Raw genomic sequence first — 9,290 nt, 5'->3', positions numbered from 1 at the left:
TGCTCTGCAACAGTGTCATCTCTAATGGCCAGATTCTGCCAGTAGAGCTGTGCATATATCTTTTATAGAGTGAGAACAGAGGTTTAGTAGGTCATGTCTGATCTGTACCCAGGTGTTAGGAAACAAGGCTTCACTGAAATTATAACATGGGCACAAAAGCTGTCAGAGAAATGAACCAAAAGTCCAGCCTGAGAGTCAGGAGGCCTGGGTTTCAGTCTCTCTCTCCAGGGCAGCTGCTGAGCACCTTGGGGCTCTGGAAGAGTCACCTGTTCTCTCTGGACCCTGGCTTCCTCTAAAATAGAAGGGTCAAGTGGATGTTCCTTTTTGCTGAAGAGTTTTATAGCATCTGATATACACTTATTTGGTCACACACACACCAGACAGAAAGTAGAAAACAATATAAGTGCAATACCTTTCCACCGGTCCTTCCAGTTACACATTATCTTTTCAAACAAGCAAGGAGCTTCTACAAGGAAGGCCCCATTAGTCATGCATTATAGGTGCCAGGCAGTTATGGGAACTCTCAGGCCATCGATATATCCACTATTCCTTCATTCACACTTTTATTCATTCTATATACAGAGTAATTACATGTGTGCACTGTGTGCCTGTGAAGGAGAATCAGAAAAACAAAAGATGTTTCTACCCTTTAGGACATTTTAGACAGATTTTTTTTAAAAACACTCTCCTGAACTAGCTATAAAAAGGAATAATGAGAGTTTCCCAAATAATTATGCATAGCAGGAACCCAATTTTTTTTCTTGTACCATCATTAACCATAACTGATTTCAAGGGAAGGTATTCTGTTCCATTGGAATTTCCACCATAGGCAGAACGTGTATCTGTCTGGGAGCACTGAATCAATTTTCACATGAGAAATCCCAAGCCTTCCCATCATCCCATGGCTGGGGGGTGGGTTACTATTCCTTTAGGAGGTTGAGAAGGTTGTTGGCACCTCCAGCTTCCTCTGAAGACAAGACTTAAATACAAACACACCAAGATACACATAAGGCCTTGTGCGTTTCCTTTCTAAAAGGAATTTGAATTTTAACAGAGAACAAAGACTAAACACCAAAAGAAAGGGTTTCTAGTGATAGAACTTGGGACATCAGCCCATCAGAGAGAGAAGGGCTGCTTTGGGCGCAGGAGACTCTATGGGAGCCCTTCAGCTGTGTCCACCTGTGAGTAAATCTAAGCCACACTTGAGGCATCGCTATTGCAGTCCTGGCCTTCTAAGCCTTTGCAGAAACCCAAAGATGCTCAAAAGGGCAGGTTTCAGTTCTGCAGATGGGTTTATTTACTGCCAATGTCCCCACCTCCAAATTTACTTCACTCTTCACCAGAAATAAATCTTTTGGAGGCTTATGAAAATTAAGTATTAGGAAAATTCTGCCCCCATCCTACTAGATTGCGTCTACAAGTCCCAAACAAAATCGCTTCCTTGACTTACATGCATATAAGGTCAAGGAAGGTCTGTGACTCGGAGAAGCGGCCTGGAAGAAGTCAGGGCAGGTGCCTGATCCCACCCCTCCTGCTATAGGCAGAACGGGGCTGCCCACGGGAATCCAGCTAAAATGGAGGGCTGTGCTGGGGTGGTCCTTTTCCTCTCAGTCCTTCCCTGAACTCACTAATTCACATTGCACTGCTCTTCCTGATCAATAACTTATTGCTGAGAAAATCAGTAAATGACGTAAATGTCTCCAGTGGAGCCGTCCCCCTCCATGACCCCACTGTCCTTTTAGTCTGCGCCCCAGAATCCTTGTTCCATGTCCCATAGAAACGCAGTTACCCTTGTCCTTTTCAGGGAAAAAGACATTGATTGAGAGCTTAGCCCTGACATTTCACCCTCTTTTATCTCAGACCACAGAAGCCCCTTCACATTTGTTGTCTTTTTTACTCAAGGTTAATATAGATCCCCAGGCACTGGCAACTCCATGCTGCATTCTGTTGCCTATAATTGTCCTTCCATCTAATTGGGCGAAAGGCTACTCTAATGAACACAGCTACTGATTCCCTTACCTATTCACTCTTTTATCAGTATTCCTTTACCAGTAAATTCTTTGTTATCTAGGTCCTGAAATTTATTTCATGTTTTTTTAAACTTTTAATTTTTTCTTACAAAATTGCTTCTTTTATCTTATAGCAGACTGTGATCTTTTTGCTTCTGAGTACTTTATAATACAATTCGAATATAATAGAACATTCTAAAATAAAGCCAGGCAGGGATTTCATCCTAACCACTATTAAATGCTGGGAGAGGCAGATCTTATTTTTTTAAAAAGAGAGGAGAGCTGGGATGGAGGAAGCTGGATCTCATAATTCAACCAGTATATTTCGGGCTCCTGCTGCATGCTGAGCACAGGGCTAGGCTCTGAAGATGCAGAAACAAATAAGACAGCATCCTGGCCCTCAGAGAGATTCATATTCTGATGAGTCCATTCATAACAACTGTAATTCAAACCTAGCAACACCCCCCAAAAGCTGTTGGAAGCTTTGTAGCTTATTTCTATGACTGTCTATGGGATCGTACTCTGTTTGGAAAAATACGCTCTAAATCCTGCTTTCTTGGGCCATTAGAAATCCATGCTTGTCCCTAATCCGTTTTGATAGTTACGTGTAACCTTCATAGAGTAAAAAATGCGTCTGGACAGCTTTTGAAGTGTCAGGCAGAGAAATCTGTTTTGATGGCTTGAAAAGAAGTGGAAAAGTTTTAGGGAAAGCTAACAAGCTTCCAAAGAGTTCAGATCTGCTAGTGTTCAGACTTGGGATTAAGCAGAGGGAAAAACCTTCTAGCAAGAGGGAGCTGGGGCCATGTAAGCATGGAGACCCCACTGGAGGAGTTAGCGAGATAGAAGCCAGGCTACAGGCGTTTGTTGATATGTCTGCTGAGTGAAAATGGAGAAGGAGGTTTGGAGGCAGGGAGTTGTGGTGGAAGCAGATTCTGGAAAACAGAACCCCAAAACTGGCTTGTTTTCAGAGTCATCTGGCCCAGCCTCCCGCCTCCAAGCACATCCTGCCTGCGCTGTGTCTGGCCAACTGCTTTTTCAGCTCTTGAGGGATGGAGATTGTACAACCTACCCTGTCATCTGTTCCAGAGCCACCCCCTCCCTGCACTTAGAAGTTCTTGCTTTTAAAGAATGGAGGCAGGAGAGAGGTGGTCCAAAAATGGGGAGACAGCAAATCAGGGCAGAGGGACTGTCGTGGAGCTTGGAGACGGGGACCGTCTCTGCTTGGAGATGGGGACCTCACACCCCAGGGCAGGTGGGGCACTAGAAGGGGAGCCAGCCATCCGGGAACCGCCCTCGCAGAAGCCCTGTCTGGCGGAGCGGAGGTTCCCGTTCTGCTCCACGAAAGCAGTGGGAATCTAGACATCCGCCGCCTCTTATGCCTTCAGTACCCTATTGCATTTCATACACTCTGCCCGAGTCATTTCTTTTCATACCAATGCTTGGATGCAAAGAAATCTTGGGTAGTCCAAGTGGATTTTAGAGCCAAGTAAAGTCACCATGTCTTACTCCATTCAGACTTTTCCATCTGCCTTCACCCTCTCAGTCACACTCCTAAGAAGCAAACCGGAAAGTCCTTGCAACCAAAATCACTATCTGAAAGCCCAAGAGCTTTCTTGTTCTCCCTCTGTTCTCAAGCCACAGTGTGTTGGTCTGATTTTACTCCATTTATAGTTCTCTGGCTTTCATGGCTCTGCACCACATGACAGAGCAGGAAAGCAAGCAGAGGCCAGGGGATCAGGTGGAAGGAAGTAGAGGCAGGATGGCTGCAGAAGAAGAGCAGAGGCAGCTGCTGACGCGGGAGCCTGCAATAGCCGCATGGCCGCGTGATCCACGCTGGGGTCCTAGTGTGCCGTACAGGCTCTCGCATTCCCTGGGTTTCCTGGAGGCGGCCCTTCCCTCAGCCTTGGGCCTCCCCTTGGCAGTGAGTTTCATTGCAGTTCATGCCCTCCCTGTCCCCTCCTCCCAGTCCCAGGCTACGCTGAAGCCCCTGACTCCTTTTCAGTCTGCGGAAGAACAGAGTCCCTGCCTGTTGGGATCCGGTCCACTCTGGGGATGGTTTTTAGCTGAAACTGCTGCAGCTGAGCACAAGAAGTTCTGACTGCCAGAGTGAAAGAGTACTCCAGCAGGCTGCAGCAGATTCCCTGCCTCTGGGGCTGTAAATAAGAGAACGGTCCAGGACCGTCCCAGAGGACTAAGGATAGACCAGATGATCTCTTGAGCTTCCTCCCAGCTCCAGAACCTGACTTTTAAATAGCAACACTAAGATCCAGGTGACATACAGGCTCACTGACGGCAGGTGCTTCTCCTCCCGTGACACCCCATGTACCTGGGCAGATATTCTTCTCCCAGCAGGAGACATGGTGCAAAAATAGACAGGTGCAGGGATGGGGCTTAAAACCTGCCCACACTGAGCCTTGATGCCAGGGCATGTGCATATCTGCTGGCCCAGCTCTGTGACCTGGTGGGTCTATGCAACTGTCAAAACATGAGTGTGTGTGAAAAATTCCCCTCTGATGCTCATCACAACTTCTGAGTGTTCTGTGCATTTTTAAATAATTCCTACCATGTAAATATTATATTACATTTTAATAAAAAGATTTTTTTTTTTGCATTTTACTTTTGTAATATTTGGGGTTTTATAGATTTTTATTTTATGGCCAAGTATACTTTTGTAAGGAAATGTTGAAGTCTTGAGTATTTTTATTCTTTTCAAACTATAGTTAATGTCAACTGTAAGCACTGATAAATATTATTCATATGCGGTTTTCCTTCCTTTCCATCGGGTCTTTTTAAGGAAATGTGTTTTGGCATAACATTTTATTTAAAACTCTGCTTCATTTTACACATTGTGAATACTGAAGATTCTGAAAAATAAAGATGCATTTAAAATCTCTGTGCTGTTACATTTTAGAAATGGTAATGTGCATTGCTTTGCCAAAGTGGTAATTAAATGTTTAATGGTTTAGAACTCCTAGTTCAGAATGGGGCTTCTAGTCATTATTCACAGTATGGAGCCTCCGTGTCAGCCCCCGCTTCTTGGGAGAGTGCACATGAGAATGGTGATTTCCTGCTCAGTTCGGAAATATGGTTATGTTGACATTATAGTTACTGTGCTGTGGTTTTGCAATAAATGTGTATTGAAAGCACTTGTGATGACGTGGTCCGCATTTTGTTTCTAATCAAACTCCAAATGGCAGTAGGAGTAGAGCCAAAGCTCCTTGAGCATTTGGGCAGCGAGATGTGGTGGGAAAAAAAAACATGAGTTTGGGAGCAGGACAGGCTGGGCCAAATCCTGCTCCTCCACCGACAAGCCCTGAGACTTGGGAATTCTTTCAGCACTTCTGGAGATCCTGTGTTCTCATCCATTAAAAAATAGAGCTAAAATAAAGGAGGGGGATACTTATACATTTTGTGAAGATGGGATAAAGTGATGAACCTAACAGACCTGGCACATTTTGGTCGCCTGATAAGTGTTATTGGCCTTCTTCCTTTTCTTCTTCTCTCTTACATCCCTCCCAAAGTCTTCATTTAAAAAAAATTAATATTCAAGTTAAAAACGTATTGACCTTCTGAGTAAGGTGACAGTATTAAATATGTAAGGATTAATAACTGCTTCTAATTTATCATAGAAGTTAATTCCCAAAAATGTTGACCACAGCTGGACTGAGACAGTATCTGGGAAACGTGGCAATGTTTCTATAAGCACACCACATTATAAGTCTACGGGCGATCCAAAGGGATTTGCCTTTGTGGCATTTAAAACAAAAGAACAAGCAGCAAAAGCTCTGAAGGTAGGTCCAGAGTCATCACAAAAACGTGAAAGCACTTATTTTTGTAATTTCAAAGCAAGCACATCCCAGGTTAAGTAGTGGGGAGCCCGTTCTTGGAAAAACTTGGAATCATGAACATCCGTTAACCTTTTGGAGGAAAGTTTTTCTTAACCTTCCTGGACTAGTTATCAAATAGTCCTGTTCTCTTCTTGAAGTTTCCAAAGTCTTCATTTTTGAAATACAGAAAACTATAATGCTTTCTTTACGTCTCTTGCTATAAATGTTTTTAGTATAGAACAGATCAAAACTGTATTTTTGTTTTATATCCTTAACATATCACGGACATTTTCCCATGACAAGGGAAACTTTTATAATTTGAAGTATTTAATTTTATTGTTGGACATTAAGGCTGTTTCTGCGGAATGCATTGTTGTATATTTATCCCCCTTCTACTCTCTGATTATTTTCTTAGAAAAGATACCTAGAAGGAGAATTACTTGGCTCAGGTATGAAGACTTTTAGCTCCTAACAAGTATCCCCATATTAATTTAATTATTTATCCAGCCTCAATGGAAAAACCTGTTTCTTCTCTACACTCAGTACTCACTTCTGACCCCAAATATGTGGGTTTCTCCACACCAAGCAATTCTCCAATTCTCAGCAGACACCAGCAGTTGAACTCACCGCTGATACTAACTGCTTGGAACACGGTAGACCCCACAGGTTAAGGGCTCAGTCCCACAGGAGTACCCCTCTCCTCCCTCCTCTTTAGACTCCAACTGCAAGTCCAAGTTGTCACCTCTGCTTCTGACCAGTGAAAGGCTATATATAAATCACGGTTCCCTAATCAAAAAATGGGCAGAAGACCTAAATAGATATTTCTCCAAAGAAGAGGTACAGATGGCCAACAGGCACATGAAAAGGTGCTTAATATCGCTAATTATTAGAGAAACGCAAATCAAAACTACCATGAGGTATCAGCTCACACCGGTCAGAATGTCCATCATCAAAAAGTCTACAAATGATAAATGCTGGAAAAGATGTAGAGATATGGGAACCCTCCTACACTGTTGGTAGAAATCAGTGCGGCCACTATGGAAAACAGTATGGAGTTTCCTTAAAAAAACTACAAATAGAGTTACCATAAGATTCAGCAATCCCGCTCACGGGCATATATCTGGAAAAGATTAAAACTCTTATTTGAAAAGATACATGCACCCCAATGTTCATAGCAGCACTATTTACAATAACCAAGACATGGAAACAACCTTAATGTCCATCAAATGATTGGTTTAAGATATGGTGTGGGACTTCCCTGGTGGCGCCGTGGTTAAGAATCCACCTGCCAATGCAGGGGACATGGGTTCGAACCCTGGTCCGGTAAGATCCCACATGCCGCAGAGCAAGTAAGCCCGCGAGCCACAACTACTGAAGCCCACGCGCGGCAACGAAGACCCGACGCAGCCAAAAATAAATTAATTAATTAATTAATTTTTAAAAAAAAGATGTGGTGTGTGTGTGTGTACACATGCACATACATAATGGAATATTATTGAGCTGTAAAAAAGAATGAAATATTGCCATTTGCAGCAACGTGGATGGACCTAAAGATTATCATCCTAAGTGAAGTAATCAGAGAAAGATAAATATTATATGATAACACTTATATGTGGAATCTAAAAAATAATACAATGAACTTATTTACAAAACAGAAACAGACTCACAGATGTAAAAAACAAACTGGTTACCAAAGGGGAAGGGGGGCAGGGATAAATTAGGAGTTTGGGATTGACAGATACACACCACTATCTATAAAATAGCTAAACAACAAGGATTTCCTTTATAGCACAAGGAACTATATTCAATATCTTGTGATAGCCTATAATGGAAAATAATCTGAAAAAGATTATATATAGATAGATATTAAATATTATATATAATATATATATAAATAAAACTGAATCACTTTGCTGTACACCTGAAACTAACACAGTATTGTAAATCAACTATAGTTCAATAAAAAAAGAAAATGAGGGGTTCCCATGATGCCCTCCTTGAGGTTGATAATTTGCTAGAATGGCTCACAGAACTCAGGAACACAGTTTCTATACTAGATTACCACTTTGTTATAAAAGGATACAACTCAGGAACAGCCAATGGAAGAGATGAATGGGCCAGGGTATGGGGGAAGGGACATAGAGCTTCCATGACCTCTCCAGGCACACCATCCTCCCAGCACCTCCATGTGTTCACCAACCCAGAAGCTTTGCTCCTCGAAGCCCTTCAGTTAGAGTTGTTTATGGAGGCTTCACTACAGGCACAACCGATTATATCATTAGCCCTTAGTGATTAACTCAACCTCCAGTCCCTCTACCCTCCGGGAGGTTGGAGGTTGGGGCTGAAGTGCCAACCCTGTAATCACCTGGTTAGTTCCCCTGGCAACCAGCCCCCATCCAGAGGCTATCCAAGAGCCCCCAGCCCCTAGCCACCATTACCATACAAAAGACATGTCCTTCATAGATCCCAAGGGTTTTGGGACCTGTGTGTCAGGAAGTGGGGGCAGAGACCAAAAGTCTATTTCTCATTGTGTCACAAGTTCCATTAGGTTCCACCAGCAAATGAGTTATTGATAATTTCAGGGATTCTGCTCAGGTGGAAAAAATAACAAGGAGAGGTGACAGGAGGGCGAATCATACTGGCCGCTCCTCCTTCCTGTTCTTTTCTTCACTTCTCATAAACCACACACCTTGGCACGGGCCCTGATACAACCTATTAGTTTTTTTTCCATTAAAACACTGGGGGCTTCCCTGGTGGCGCAGTGGTTGAGAGTCCGCCTGCCGATGCAGGGGACGCGGGTTCGTGCCCCGGTCTGGGAGGATCCCACATGCCGCGGAGCGGCTGGGCCCGTGAGCCGTGGCCGCTGAGCCTGTGCGTCCGGGGCCTGTGCTCCGCGGCGGGAGAGGCCACAGCCGTGAGAGGCCCGCGTACCGCAAAAAACAAAAACAAACAACAACAACAACAAAAACACTGGACCTGGCTTCCCTGGGGGTACAGTGGTTAAGAATCCGCCTGCCAATGCAGGGGGCACGGGTTCGAGCAAGAACCCGCCTGCCAATGCAGGGGGCACGGGTTCGAGCCCTGGTCCGGGAAGATCCCACATGCTATGGAGCAACTAAGCCTGTGCACCACAGCTACTGAGCCTGTGCTCTGGAGCCTGTGAGCCACAACTACTGAAGCCCGTGCGCCTAGAGCCCGTGCTCCGCAACAAAAGAAGCCACCGCGATGAGAAGCCCCCACTCGCCTCAACTAGAAAAAGCCTGTGTGCAGCAACAAAGACCCAACGCAGCCAATAAATAAATTAATTAATTTAAAAAAAACAAACACTGGACTTGATGATCTTTAAAAGCCTGATCAATTTTGAATTCCAGCAAGTAAGAGGCAGAAAGGAGGCAATGCAGGAAGATGGGCTGCACCCCGCAGGCCTACAAACCCAAGCTGTACTTGCCCAGCT

This window comes from Physeter macrocephalus, chromosome 1 (genome assembly GCF_002837175.3).
Source record: "Physeter macrocephalus isolate SW-GA chromosome 1, ASM283717v5, whole genome shotgun sequence".
Classification (NCBI taxonomy): domain Eukaryota; kingdom Metazoa; phylum Chordata; class Mammalia; order Artiodactyla; family Physeteridae; genus Physeter; species Physeter macrocephalus.
Note: the sequence above shows the minus strand (reverse complement) of the source record.